This window comes from Haliotis rufescens, unplaced genomic scaffold, assembly GCF_023055435.1.
Source record: "Haliotis rufescens isolate VD_foot unplaced genomic scaffold, xgHalRufe1.0.p SCAF_24, whole genome shotgun sequence".
Classification (NCBI taxonomy): Eukaryota; Metazoa; Mollusca; class Gastropoda; order Lepetellida; family Haliotidae; genus Haliotis; species Haliotis rufescens.
The window spans coordinates 4,906,525-4,923,111 of record NW_025963935.1 but is presented as its reverse complement, the minus strand read 5'-3'; positions in this window follow the sequence as shown (position 1 = coordinate 4,923,111).

Below are 16,587 nucleotides of genomic sequence, written 5' to 3'. Positions count from 1 at the left end.
CTCCATTAATAATGGTGCAACATAAGCCAAATTACATTTGCACAGTCAGAAGAATGTTGTTATCTAAGGACTAATTAACAGCTTAGATAGGGCCATTCATTTCGCTATTACTTCTTTTTTTATTAAGTAAGTTTCATCATTTCTTACGGTAATATAAGGGAGTATACAGTTTCAATATCGATATTTGTGTTGGAATAGTTTGGTTACTCGTGAACAAAATACCACGAAAATATACTGTCCTTACCCACAGCTAATTCTCACCAAGTGACCTGAGTTTAAATAAACTGGAGCTAAGCATAACGGAGTTATGCCCCCTTTTCTTTTTTCGTGTTTAACATCTATGTCGCCTTTTGACGTCATAGAGAAAAATCAGTTTTCGTCATTTACGGCAGGCTATTTTTTGCATTGAATGTATGGCAGACAGACAGACAGACACACAGACAATTTATTCAATAAAAGGCCACTGGCCCAAAATACATACATATGCAGGAATACATAAAGCCTGCGCAAAATGACATATTTACAAACTGGGAAAATTTACATTATTTTTTTTTTTTTTATACTTATAAATTCGCAGTGGATTATTTACCCTAAGTTGATGAGATTGGGAAAAAAATAGATATTTTATATAAGGTATCATATGCATCTAAGGAAATAATAGAGATAAAGTTATGCTGAAGGTTAGAGGTAATATATTTCTCTAAAAGTGCATTACGAAGGGAGCTGTAGGATTCACAAATTAATAATAAGTCTTTCTTCATATGGTTAGGCATGGTATCTTCCAGTATTTACTGCTATTGGAAAGTTACTTAAAATCCTTCTTAAGTGAGATGGAAGTGGTGAATTTAAGTAATATTCAACATTTAGTAGCGATTTAAAATGTTTATAGGAATAAGAGTCAGATAAACTGTTCACATTTACACTCCAGGTTTGCTGCAAGTTGTCAAATAGTCTCTGTTTAAACATGGAAATAAAAACAATTTTATCCCCAACTTCTTGTGCTGCCAATGCATATCCAAATCCAAATCTGAATAAAATATTTTTAATGTGTGTGCGACCAGGTGGTGCGACCTGAATCATCCAGAACAGCTAGCATCTTGTAACACTGATATGTGGTAGTCTCTCCGGGCCCAGGTGGTCCAGGTGGTCCAGGTGGTGCGACCTGAATCATCCAGAACAGCTAGCATCTTGTAACACTGATATATGGTAGTCTCTCCGGGCTCAGTTGTATCAGCCTGCACCAGTACTTCACAGCTCTTGTCATATATGTAAGCTGTAAAGGAGCTCTACCACACTCACCAAGCACCATCACATTACATGTATTTCTTGACACTTTAAGAACTAATTTACACACCTTAACTTGAATATCCTCAATGATTTTGCTGTAATTAACATCCCAGATTTCAGAGCCATAGCACAGGATAGGAGTTACAATACTATCAATAATTTTGAATAAATCTTTGCATGGAATATCACCAAGTTTCTTCTGATATCTATTTATTGCAAACACAGCTTTGGGACTCTGAGCAGCTAAACATGTTTGAGCCTGGGTCCACACAAGTTTGGGGGTGAACATAATTCCTAAATATCTGTAAAATGGAACAATATCAATTCTTTCACCATTATATGACCACTTTTCACAACTTCTTAGGGGACCACCATTTCTTAATACCATTACTTTTGTCTGCTTCAGATTGACTTTCATACCAGTTTGTAAACAGAATAAGTGTAGAGCATCAATTTATTTTTGTAGTTGAACTTCTGAATACAGATGAAACATCATCTGCAAACATTATGGCAGAAACATTTTTAAAATCTTGTGATATAAAAACACCTTCTCCTCCGCAGTCTTCAAGTTGAATTAAAAGCTTGTTTATGAATATCATAAATAGTTGTGGACTCAAAATACAGCTCTGCCGGGTGCCAATATTACATTCAAAATAGTCAGTTAGTCCAGTTGAAGCCCTTACACAAGCACACAGACTTGAATTCATTGATGAAATTATGTTGAACAGTTTACCCTTGATCCCAACATCGTGTAGGCTTTTCAGTAGATTATCATGTCTTCTGGTGTCAAATGCCTTTGAAAAGTCAACAAAGAGGCAGTAAAATCTCCCCTTTCTTCTCCCTGCATATTTGTTGTCAATAGTTGAATAATTGGACCTAAATCCTGCTTGTAGTTCATCAATTATGTTATTTCTCTCACAAAAATTCTTAAGTTTCCAGTTTATGATAGAGTAAAATATTTTACACAAGTTATCAATCAAGGATAATCCCCTGCAGTTGTTTACATCATGCTTGTCTCCAGACTTAAAAAGAGGGCAAATGATACTTCTATTCCAAACATTAGGAAACACACCATTGTCAAGTATTTCATTAAAGGGAGCAGTCAATGTAGGTAAAATTATATTTTTTGTATTCTTGAAATATTCAGAGACAATACCATCAGGTCCTTCGCCCTGTTCCACAAAGCGATCTTAGTGCTAAGTCTGTCGTAAGTCTATGTCAAAGTATGGGAGTTACGATCATCTTAGAGCTACGATCGCTTTGCGGAACGGGGCCCTGGTGATTTATTATTTGCAAGCTTTTGGATATGTTGTTCAACTTCTTGATTAGTTTTAGGTTGATTTAATTCTTCATGTGCCGGGGTATCATCAGTTACATAATTATCTGTGTCCATTGGTGGAGGTAAGAGGTCCATTCATCAGTTCTAATTCCAACTAGCAATTGTGATTGTCTCCCTTGCTTTAACAATTTCCAGAATAATTTAGGATTAGCTCTTGATTCAATTAGTTTTTGTTGCTGTTGATTTTGATAAGATTGTCTTTTAAGTGCAAATGTTTTCTTGAGTTTAGATCGCAACTCTCTGAACACACCAATATCTAAACAATAGTCTCTATGTCCTCTCAGGGCACAGTATTTTTCATTCTTTAAGTTTTCAAGTTCACAGTCCCACCAAAGTGGTTGACTGATCTGTCTAGATTTATTATGGGTTGAAGGAAAACAGTAAAGTCTCTTTTGTATAGATGCTGCTTCTTGGTAGACATTCACAAGTCCACAGAGTGCAGTATTAACATCTGTTGAAATTATCTGTTCAATTTCATCTTTGAGGAGGTCATACAAGTCTTTAAACTTGGATTTAAAGACATCTTTATTATCTTCCTTCCATGGGTATTTGTACCAGGGATTAACTTCAAGTTCACTAAGCAGAGAATCATCATTGTACTTGTTTACTTGTACATTACTGCAATCATTATGAGCAAAATTAAACCTACGAAACACTGGGAAGTGATTGATTCATCTGGCTCACCTACTCCAAAGTCAGATATACATGGAATGAGGCTAGGGGAAGCTATCATATAGTCCACAGTACTGGCACCATTGTGTGTAATGCATGTATATTCACCTTGCTTGTCTCTGTGACATCTTCCATTCAATATATGTATACTGAATAATTTGCACAATTCAACAAGTCTCTTACCAAAATTGTTGGTACTTCAAAGCTGTCAGTTGGGTAATTATCAATTTCCTTTTGGATAAAATGAATGTTATCTTCAGGTATGTAATTAAGGAAGGTTTTGGTCCTGGCATTCAAATCACCAACAAGAAAGAGTTCCTTTTCTGGGTGATCATGTACAATCTCTTTCAAATAGTCCTCCAATACTGACATACCATCTCTATCTTTATCCTCATAGATAGGTGAGTTCTCAGGTGATAGATATGTCAGAATCAAGATTGTATCCTTGTCAATACCTTATCTTGATGTGTTAAATAAGAAAACTACTGTATTTTCAAAATGTTCATATATCCTTGTTAAATATCCATCAATGACCCACGATTCTCTAATAAAAATTGTCACACCACCACTGTAGCTACCAAACTTCATAGTTTTTACCCGAACACTCTTATATGAATGTATGTCGTTAAACATACGCATATAACTCCATTTGATATATATACTATTCAAAAAAAGAAACTTGACATAGATGTAAACCCACCTTTTGCCAAATATCTAAAATAGTTACATTAAATGAGAACCAAATAAGTCAAACAGAAAGATGATGTGTCTATAATTGGCGAAAACACATGCAAAGCACATAAACGTACCGTTTGGGGATCAATTTTACAGCTACATCCAGACGCAACCGCCTGTAAAAAACGTGCAGCACAGGATCCTGCATTAAGGCATGCAGGCCCCCCCCCTGCTGAATGGGTATAAAAATCCACATCAACGGCTGTTCATACAGTCCTTATAACGGCAGTAGAGGCGATGACAGAATGCCAAGACTGAATGCAGCTCAATGGAACAACGCCATTGGGAGAATACAAGCTGGAGCAACTCAGCAAGAAATGGCCAGGCACTTTGGCGTATCCAGACAGACAATCTCCGCACTGTGGTCCCGATACAACAATACCAACAGAGTTGATGACAGTCCAAGGTCAGGAAGACCAAGGGTGATAACCCAAGCACAAGATCGATACATCCGGCTGTGACACCTCCGAGACCGCACTACCACAGCCACGTCTACAACCACACAGATCCCTGGGGTACGCAGAATATCAGATCAAACGGTACGCAACAGACTGAGGGAGGCTGGACTTTTTGCACGAAGACCTGTTAGACGTCATGGCTTGACCCCAAGTCATCTGGTGGACCGTCTGCTTTAGTGCCAACAGAGAGTTAGATGGGCACGTGCAAGGTGGAGAAATGTACTGTTTACCGACGAGTCCTGTTTCCTACTCACACGTGCTGATGGGCGCGCACGTGTCTACAAACGTCGGGGTGAACGTTACGCCCCCAACTGTGTGCAGCCGGTTGTCCCATTTGGCCGCGGGAGTGTCATGGTATGGGCCGGAATTCATCACGGTGGTAGGACGCCTCTCGGGTGCATGTGGCAGGTGCATTGACAGGTGTGCGTTACAGAGACTTGATCCTACAGCCTTACGTTCTTCCTCACGTCAACGTTCATGGCTGACAGTTCCAGCAGGACAACGCTCTACCGCATATTGCACGTGTTTGTCAGGACTTCTTACACCACAACAACATCCAGACATTACCTTGGCCAGCCCGGTCACCAGATTTGTCCCCGATTGAGCATCTGTGGAACGTGTTAGATCGACGCGTTCGCAGTAGGAATCCATCGCCCCAAACACTTCCGGCGCGTCTTGATGCACTTCAGCATGAATGGCAGCACATCCAACAGCGTGTTATTGACAACTTGATTGCATCTATGGGTCCTCGGTGTCAAGAGGTGATTGATGCACGTGGTGGGCACAACCGATACTGACATCTTCTGTACCCCTCTGACATTAACAGTATCGTGTACGTGTGTCTGTCCAGGTGACACGATTAATGTTTTGAACATTGTGGACATTGATCTTCAAACAGTGTTTCAATTATGGTTTCTGTGTCCTATTTTGAAACAATCGCATTATATTACATTTTGAAAGTCAGTGTCAAGTTTCTTTTTTTGAAGTGTATATTTATGTCGTTCAGATATTAGGCAGAATTTTGTTCGCTCACAGTTTCCGTAAAGCTGCTAAATAATAAAACTCGTTACACAGTACTTTTACCACTGTACGATAAAAAGCGGCGAAATTTCCTGAATATATTTTTGGACAACACTTAGCAGTATCTTTTGTTCAAACGGGATTAATATCTGCAGTTAAATTTAAACCATCAGGCAGGAAATTTAATACTCTGCGTAATCTTATCGACGGATGTAGCTCCAGTCCCGCATGAGCGCAATTGTCGCACAGCCTTCACTTTTCCGATCTAAGGAAAATGTGCCTCAGAAAAAAACTCAGCATCCAGCGGGTTAATTTTGATTGCGTTTCCCATGTTTTAAGATACAATATGTATAATGAATACTGACGAGGCACATATGCTTTTCATTTGGCATCTATCAGTTTGTTTGTCGCAAACGCTTTTCCAAATGTAACTGACGTTAAGTGAATTTGGCAATCGGCTGATACACAATCATGTTTTATCATCCAAAACTGGCTCCCACAAAACTGGCTCCCACAGGAGATATCGCTTAATCTAGAGAGATTACTACACGAGTGTCTGTCAGATACCATTGATCTTACAACGAGTTGTTTCAAAACGTATCTAACGAGTGAAAGCGAGTTAGATACGCTTTGTAACAACGAGTTGTAAGATCAATGGTATCTGACAGACACGAGTGCAGTAATCTGTTTCTTACACACCCTATAATCGCACCTTTTTAGCATCGAACCGATGACTTTTGTCTATTCTCATGATTGCAGTAGCGCATTAATACATAACACCACTGTCATAAGTGACGTCATCCTATGTGCTGCTTACTACTCATAAATAATGTGACCCTACACAAAAAGGTTTCCGTCCTATCTGTGGATTATCAAGGCGATGATGAAAATGCATACTAGACAAAAAACAAGAACATGCTGGGTGCCAAGTTGAAAGTTTACACCTCAAAGAAATGACCAAATATGTACAACAATGTTTACTTCCATATGACATCACTACCGGTGACCGACTTTTACAAAATGGCGTGTTCACTGACAACAGTACGCGGGATTTCCAGAGGAGATTTTCGTTAATTGAGGGATCGTATACACATAAATGTGTAACGTAAGTAATCCCAGAAACATTCTGACAATCTGCGTACTGTTATTTGTTTAACATGTTTTCCAATGTAACAAAGAGAATTAGTCTGAAATGCAGATAACTACCGTCATCGTTGTGCGTGATTTAGCGTCAGTCATGTCGTCACACAGGACGGAACTTTTACGGCTTCTGTTGAATTTACCACATCATTGTAATGTATATATGTGTAATTCCATAATTAGTGCAACGATACTCTTCCCATGAATATTCTCAAACGCGTGATCGAGCCAGTGTATGCAACAATTAGACGAAAGTACCTCTTTAATGCTACACAGTGTAAAATCTGAATTTTTCAACAAGTACAATTTTCCGAGCACAGTTTTCGTTTCCATACATAATTTATTTCGCATGATTTCATCTAGATAATTTGCATTGGTGACAAAGACCATTTATCCATTGTTTCGAAAATGTATGAGGAATTCAGGGATGCATGTATAGCAGCGGAGTTTGAAATATACCTGATCGAGTATAGGCGTCTCATAACCGGCATTTTGTAAACACAATCCAATATGGCGGAACGCTTCGGCGTTCGTGTGTGCATATTTTCCAAAACATTCTAGACGATTCTAGGCTTATTAGCGACGTTTCAGAATTATCATTAGTGATTTGATACCCGTGATCGCTAATATGGTATTTTTCTACTTTAATTATTCGAGTAAATATCCGATATTTAGATTTCTAAACACACAGTAAATATTTATATAACGCCGTGAATTGTGATTTGGCGAGATTTACAATGTACCTAACTTTCAGTAATTTTGAATTGCCTAAAATGACAGTAAATGATAAAGAGAAGGGGGAATTCAAAACTGTGAAGTGTTTGCGTGATGTATTTTAAATTTTATTCGATTTCGAAGTGAGGGTTGAAGAGAAGGGACATGTGTCGCTGTGGCAGCCAGGGGTTTACACTCTGAAAACACGATAATGTTGACATAACAACAGATAATGTAACTGATAATAATAACAAACAAACTCGCAGACGAGGAAGAGTTTGTTTATTTTTATTATTAATTACACGGTCCTGTTTTTCAATACAGACGTAGGTGAACATTCGACTGAAGCACGAGCAACGTATGAGTGACTTACACTCAGGAAAGTAGTCCGTCATCATCTGACCCTAGGTCATCACCATGGAGTAGCCAATCACGGGCCTGGAATTCGATCTCACACATATGTTTGATACCAGTTATCTCAAATGGGTTTCTCACCCACAGGTGTTTAAGAAAATCCAATCATACACTATAGGGGTGCGTTGCAAAGCGCCAATCGCTTGCAAGCGATGTACAGCGATTCGCCTTACAACAGTGCGCTAACTTTCAGCCGCTTGCAAGCGAAACAATCGCTGGCTGAGGTCGCTTCGTTCTCAAACCAAAATGGCGGCTTACTTTGACAGCGGAACAAGAAATTCTTGACTGGATCAACGAGGAAATGAGCAAAGGCAGCCAACACCCCATCATCCTCAGCCTGCTCTACATCTTCAAAGTAATCATAAATTCCATCAGCTCGTCATCGAGCCTCTTCTATTACATTCTTCATTAGGGCAAGGCAACCAAGCGCTAGTTGCGCCGCCATTTTGGAAGAGTGCGCAAGCGCTTCGAACTGTTGCAGACACCGGGATGAGCGATTAATTTGCTATCTCTAAGCGGTTCGTGGCTTGCAACGCGCCCTAGATATCGCTGCAATGAAATTACATCACAATGCTTTGCAGACCATTGTGACGTCACTGGTTACCATGACGTCACAATCAACTGACATCACTAATGGCTCTGCTACTGAAGCTGTGAGCAGTACTTTTTACACTGAAGTCACTGCTAATTACTGTCTACAAATTGAAAAAGTTGGAAGAATGATGTTGGATGATAAATAAAATCTCACCCGAGTGTCTTTTGATATCAAATATATCAACACTCGTTGATAAAAGTGGCCAAAATCCTCGGCAAGCCTCAGAATTGTTCCACTTTTATCAACTCGAGTTGATATATTTGATATCAAAAAGACACTCGGGTGAGATTCTCTATATCTAACAGTTGTAACATATGCAATCGTTTTATCTAATAGTCATAATATAAGCATACATTTTATTTAAAGAGCAAACATTTTAGTTTTTGTTGCGTATTTGATACGTGAGGATTTGATTTGTCTGCTTAGTTCAGTTTATTTAATGCGTATTTTTACCCAAATACACAGCTTATCTCGAGCTCTGGAATTTACCTTTTTCTTTGTTTAATCAGATTGGATCAAGATTGCAGACTAAAATGAAATCACAGGACTGGGTTCCTGTCTACCTAAACTAAATCGCGCTAAACTTGCGTGGCACACCAACAATGGAACCAGTTAATAAAATCACCCAACTTCCCCCTTACATTCCTACTGTACCAATTATATGATAGTTGGTATGAAATAGAATTCAAATTGACAAAACAATAATTATTAGCTGAGGTAAGTGTATTTTCGGCGTCACGGAAGTCATCACTTGATTATAAACAAAATGGTCAGTCGGTTGTGAGTTGAACTCCAAGCATGGTTGTGGTCACCCATCACAGTGGGGAGCTTTGACTGGTGCCAGCGACAGCGAAGAGAAATTGCATTCCAGTAACAAACAAGAGGTCCATAGGGTCTGTATCGCTCACCGGGATATTTACGCAATCAGTCCATTTGTACAATTGTGAATTCCTATCACCTGAGAATACTTCCAACCAAATTCTCAGTGATGGAGAGTGGTGGGTCAGTGATGGGTAGTCGGTTGAAACACATCAGGTACTGGGTAGTCGGTTGAAACACATCAGGTACTGGGTAGTCGGTTGATACACATCAGGTACTGGGTAGTCGGTTGAAACACATCAGGTAGTCGGGTGATGTAGGCGTTACTCCATATATTACATGTATATAGGCGCTATTCCATGTACTACATCGTCTCCCCGTTACTGACCCACCACTCCTAATCTCTGACCACCACTCACCATCACTGACCCCCACTCCGCATCGCTGACCCCCCACTCCTCATCACTGACCCCCCACTCCTCATCACTGGCCCACCACTGACCCACCTCTCTACACCACTGACCCACAACTCCCTATCACTGACCGACTACCCTCCATCACTGACAAACCACTCCCCATCACTTACCCGACACTCCCCATCAATGACCCACCATTCCTCATCACTGACCCACCAATCCTCATCACTGACCACCCACTGAGCTACCACTCTACACCACTGACGCATCTCCCCCATCACTTATCCATCACTCATCCACCACTCTCCACCACTGACTCACCACTCCCCACCACTGACCCACCTCTCTACACCACTGACCCACCACTCCTCATCACTGACCCACCGCTCCTCATCACTGACCCACCGCTCCTCATCACTGACCCATTACTCCCCAACACTGACCCACTTCTCTACACCACTGACTCACAAGTCCCCATCACGGACCCACCCTTCCCCATCACTGACCCATTACTCACCAACACTGACCCATCACTCCCCATCACTGACAGACCACTCTCCATCACTGACCCACCACTCCCCACCACTGACCCTCCACTCCTGATTACTTACCCATCACTCCCTATCCCTGACCAACCTCTCTACACTACTGACCCACAACTCCCCATCCCTGACCACCACTCTCCACCATTGACCACCACTCCTGATAACTTACCCACCACTCCCCACCTCTGACCCACAACTCCCCATCACTTACCCAATACTCCCCATCACTGACCCACCACTCACCACCACTGACCCACCATTGCCCAACACTGACCAACCACTCCTCATCACTGACCCACTACTCCTCATCACTGACCCACTACTCCCCAACACTGACCCACTTCTCTACACCACTGACTCACAACTCCCCATCACGGACCCACCACTCCCCACCACTGACCCACCAGTGACCCACCACTCAGTCCCCATGACTCTCCACCAATGAAACCCCACTCCCCATCACTAACCCACCACTCTCCACCAACTAACCCGTCACTCTACACCACTGACAAAAAACTCCCCATCACTGACCCACCACTCCTCAACACTGACCCTCCACTCCCCATCACTGACCCACAACTCTCAACCACTGACCCACCACTCCCCATCCCTGACCACCACTCTCCATAACTGACCCACAACTCCTCATCACTGACCCGCCTCTCCCCTTCACTGACCCACCACTCCTCATCTCTGACCCACCTCCCCTCATTACTGACCCTCCTCTCCCAACCACTTACCCATCACTGACCCACAACTCCCCATCACTGACTCACAACTCTCCACCACTGACCCACCACTCCCCATCACTGACCCACCACTCCCCACCACTGACCCACAACTCTCCATCACTGACCCACCGCTCCCCACCACTGACCAACAACTCCCCATCACTGACTCACCACTCTCCACTACTGACCCACCACTCCTCATCACTGACCCACCACTCCCCATCACTGGCCCACCACTCCCCATCACTTACCTATAACTCACGATCACAGACCAACAACTCCCCATCACTGACCCTCCACTCCTGATTACTTACCCACCACTCCCCATCACTGACCCACAACTCTCCATCACTTACCCATTACTCACCATCACTGACCCACCACTCCACACCACTGACCCACAATTCCCCACCACTGACCCACCACTCCTCATCACTGACCCACCACTCCCCATCAATGACCGACCAGCCTCCATCACCTCACTGACCCACCACTCCCCATCACTGACCCACCACTCCCCATCAGTGACCCACCACTCCCAATCACTAACCGACCAGCCTCCATCACTGACCCATCACTCTCAATCACTGACCCACCACTCTCCATCACTGACCCACCACTCCCCATCACTGACCACCACTCCCAATTCACTCTCCATCACTGACCCACCACTCCCCATCACTGACCGACCACTGATCCACCACTCCCCATCACTTATCAATCCCTCCCCATCACTCTCAACCACTGAAACAGCAATCCCCATCACTAACCCACCACTCTCCACCACTCTACAATCACTCTTCACCACTGACCCACAACTCCCCATCACTGACCCACAACTCCCCATCAGTGACCCACAACTCCCCATCACTGACCCACCTCTCTCCACCACTGACCCACCACTGCCCATCCCTGACCACCACTCTCCATCACTGTCCCACCACTCCTCATCACTGACCCGCCTCTCCCCATCACTGACCCACCACTCCCCATCACTGACCCACAACTCCCCATCACTGACTCACCACTCTCCACCACTGACCCACCACTCGCCATCACTTACCCATCACTCCCCATCACTGACCCACAACTCCCCATCACTGACCCGCCTCTCCTCATCACTGACCCACCACTCCCCATCACTGACCCACAACTCCCCATCACTGACCACCACTCCTTATCACTAACCCATCACTCTACACCACTTACCCATCACTCCCCATCACTGACCCACAACTCCCCATCACTGACCCACCACTCCCCACCTCTGACCCACAACTCCCCATCGCTTACCGATTACTTCCCATCACTGACCCATTACTCCCGACCACTTACCCATCACTCCCTATCACTGACCAAGAACTCCCCATCACTGACCCTCCGCTCCTGATTACTTACCACCACTCCCCACCTCTGACCTACAACTCCCCATCACTTACCCATTACAACCCATCACTGACCCAATACTCACCATCACTGACCCATTACTCCCCATCACTGACCCATTACTCCCCATAACTGACCGATTACTCCTCACCACTGACCAACCACTCCTCATCACTGTCCTCCACTTCCAATCACTCTCCACCACTGACCCGCCACTGACCCACCACTCCCTCCCCATCACTCTCCACAACTGAATCCCCACTCCCCATCACTTACCCAACACTCCCAATCACTGACCCACAACTCCCCATCACTGACCCACCTCTCTCCACCACTGACCCACCACTCCCCATCCCTGACCACCACTCTCCATCACTGACCAACCACTCCTCATCACTGACCCACCACTCCCCACCACTAACCCATCACTCTACACCACTGACCCACAGCTCCCCATCACTGACCCACAACTCCCCATCATTGACCCACAACTCTCCACCACTAACCCACCACTGCCCATCACTGACCCTGCACTCCTCATCACTGAACCACCTCTCCTCATTACTGACCCTCCACTCCCAACCACTGACCCACCACTGCCCATCACTGACCAACAACTCCCAATCTCTGACCAACCACTCCCTCTCACTGACCGACCACACTCCATCACTGACCCATCACTCCCCACCACTGACCCACAACTCTCCACCACTGACCCACCACTCCTCATCACTGACCCACCTCTCCTCATTACTGACCCTCCCACTCCCAACCACTGACCCACCACTGCCCATCACTAACCAACAACTCCCAATCACTGACTCACCACTCTCCACCACTGACCCACCACTCCCCATCACTGGCGCACCACTCCCCATTACTTACCCATCACTCCCCATCACTGACCAAGAACTCCCCATGACTGACCCACCACTCCTGATTACTTACCACCATTCCCAACCACTGACCCACAACTCCCAATCCCTGACCCATTACTCCCCATCGCTGACCCATTACTCCCCGTCACTGACCCACCACTCTCCATCACTGACCCACCACTCCCCACCGTTGACCCACCGCTCTCCACCACTGACCCACCACTTTACACCACTGACCCACATCTCCCCATCACTGACCCACCACTCGTCATCACTGACCCACAACTCCCCATCACTGACTCATTACTCCCCATCACTGACCTATTACTCCCCGTCACTGACCCACCACTCCCCATCACTCCCCATCACTGACCCAAAACTCCCCATCACTGACCCACCACTCTCCATCACTGACCCACCACTTCTCATCACTGACCCGCCTCTCCCCATCACTGACTCACCACTCTCCATCACTGACCACCACTCTACACCACTGACCCACCACTCCCCACCACTGACCAACAACTCCCTATCACTGACCCACCATTCCTCATCACTGTCCCACCACTCCCCACCACTGTCCCATCAATCCCAATCACTGACCCACCACTCGCCATCCCTGACCCACCACTCCTCATCACTGACCCACAACTCCCCACCACTGACCCACCGCTCCCCATCCCTGACCCACCACTGACCCACTACACCACACCACTGACCCACCACTCCCCACCACTGACCCACCACTCCCAATCACTGACCAACAACTCCCTATCACTGACCCACCATTCCTAATCACTGTCCCACCACTCCCCACCACTGACCCACCTCTCTACACCAGTGACCCACAACTCCCCATCACTGGCCAACCACTCCCCATCACAGACCCACCAGTCTCCATCACTGACCCACCACTCCTCATCACATACCCATTACTCCCCATCACTTACCCACCACTCCTCATCACTGACCCACCACTCCTCTTCACTGAGCCACCACTCCCCACCACTGACCCACCACTCATGATCACTGACCCACCACTCCTCATCACTGACCCACCACTCCCCATGACTGACCCACCACTCCTCCCCATCACTGACCCACAACTCAGTGATGGGTCATCAAACGTCTTCTGAACCACAAATGGCAAACTAACGAAATTTGACCGGAAGCATCCCACTGTGGTGTGAGGGGCTGAGGGGCGGGACCAAATAAAGGGTAATTTGGAGTCATTGCTTTAAACGACTTTTACTCTGGAACTAAGAGATAGAGATCAACCATATTTGCTAAGAAGCATTCTCCGGTGGTGAAGATACAAAATTGTGCAAATAGATGGGCTGAGGGGCGGGGCCAAATAAGGGTAATTTGGAGTCATTGCTTCAAACGACTTCTACTCTGGAACTAAGAGGTGGACATCAACCATATTTGGTTAGAATTATACTGAGGTGACGAGGAATTTACAAAATTGTACAAATAGAAATTGAGGGGCTGATTCACCCCCCCCAACACCCCACCCCCCAACACCACCACCCCCCCCCCCCCCCCCCCCCCCCCCCCCCCCCCACACACACACACACACACACACACACACACACCCCCACCCTCCGGTGACGTGCCGGGTTAGCGAAAATCCATTTTTCCCTAGTATCAATAAAGCGAAAACCCAAGTTTGGGTATTTGTCCCACGAAAGCGGGAAATGAGTAATGACTATTAAAACACCGGATTACCGTAGTTTAGATTATCGCCCGTGCTGTTCAAACAGAGGAGAGAAGACTTCCAGACTTCGCCGCCACCACGACGTAGTTCGACAGACGACCTGCTTCAAGTAATTCCTTCCTTTGCATCCCTGAAGACCATTCTGACCGACCTGAGATTGATCTTAAAGGACAGTGGACATTGACCGAAGCAGGAGAACATTTCCTTCATCGCATCGACAAAGACATTCTCATCTTCACCACAAGCAAGAATATTGAGCACCTGTGTGCAGCAGATGAAGTGTTTGGTGACGGCACCTTCTCCTCGGCTCCATGACTGTTTGAGCAGATCTACGCGACTGTTTGAGCAGATCTACACGACTGTTTGAGCAGATCTACACGACTGTTTGAGCAGATCTACACGACTGTTTGAGCAATCTACACGACTGTTTGAGCAGATCTACACGACTGTTTGAGCAGATCTACACGACTGTTTGAGCAGATCTACACGACTGTTTGAGCAGATCTACACGACTGTTTGAGCAGATCTACACGACTGTTTGAGCAGATCTACACACTGTTTGAGCAGATCTACACGACTGTTTGAGCAGATCTACACGACTGTTTGAGCAGATCTACACGACTGTTTGAGCAGATCTACACGACTGTTTGAGCAGATCTACACGATTGTTTGAGCAGATCTACACGACTGTTTGAGCAGATCTACACGACTGTTTGAGCAGATCTACACGACTGTTTGAGCAGATCTACACGACTGTTTGAGCAGATCTTCACGACTGTTTGAGCAGATCTACACGACTGTTTGAGCAGATCTACACGACTGTTTGAGCAGATCTTCACGACTGTTTGAGCAGATCTACACGACTGTTTGAGCAGATCTTCACACTACATGCTGAAGTCCAAGGCCACATGTTCCCGCGTGTGTACTGTCTGCTCCGGAACAAGTCCGAAGATACGTACACCAGGACATTTGAACATTTACGTCTAATGGCTCAACAGCAGAATTGTTACTTCAATCCAAGAACTTTCCAGTTAGACTTTGAAATCGCTGCCCACAATGCCAGGAAGAGCCATCCGAACATTTTTGAAGACGTTACGCTATTTCAAAGAGAATAATCCAACATAGAAGTCGCCATTCAACGAATTGGAGTCCACTGGTCAGCACCACCCAGAAAGAGAAGATACCGGCTGATTGACAACCGTCTTCAGGCTCTGAAAGACAATCTCGTCAACGTCATCGGCGACGTTGAGTACACAGATCACGTTGGTGACCTGATCCACTTGGAGTTTATTATAGAATGTATTTATGTAATTCCCATAATACCATTACATTTTAAGATATAAGTTATTGTTGTTGATGTAGAAATTATAATGTACATCTATGAAATATTAAAGTATTAGAGTTATTAAATTTGTTAAATGTAAAGTACTTTTGTGCAACTATACTATACTTCAGCATCTAATAAATTACTACTGTAATTACGGTATACGCATTTCTGTGTTTTTCTTGTAATTTCAGAGTCCCGGTATAGCAATATCCCGTGTTTACTGTAGCGTGACCAGTCCTACTGTAGCTTCTCGAAAGCGAAGAGATTTTAGAGTTGATTATGACTGAGTTTCGCTCTTCCGGCCCATAACCCAGCCTCCACCCACACAGGGGCTGAGGGGCGGGGCGGGTCCTAATAGAGTTTATAACCTGGACACAGTTAAGATCCCCAGGGT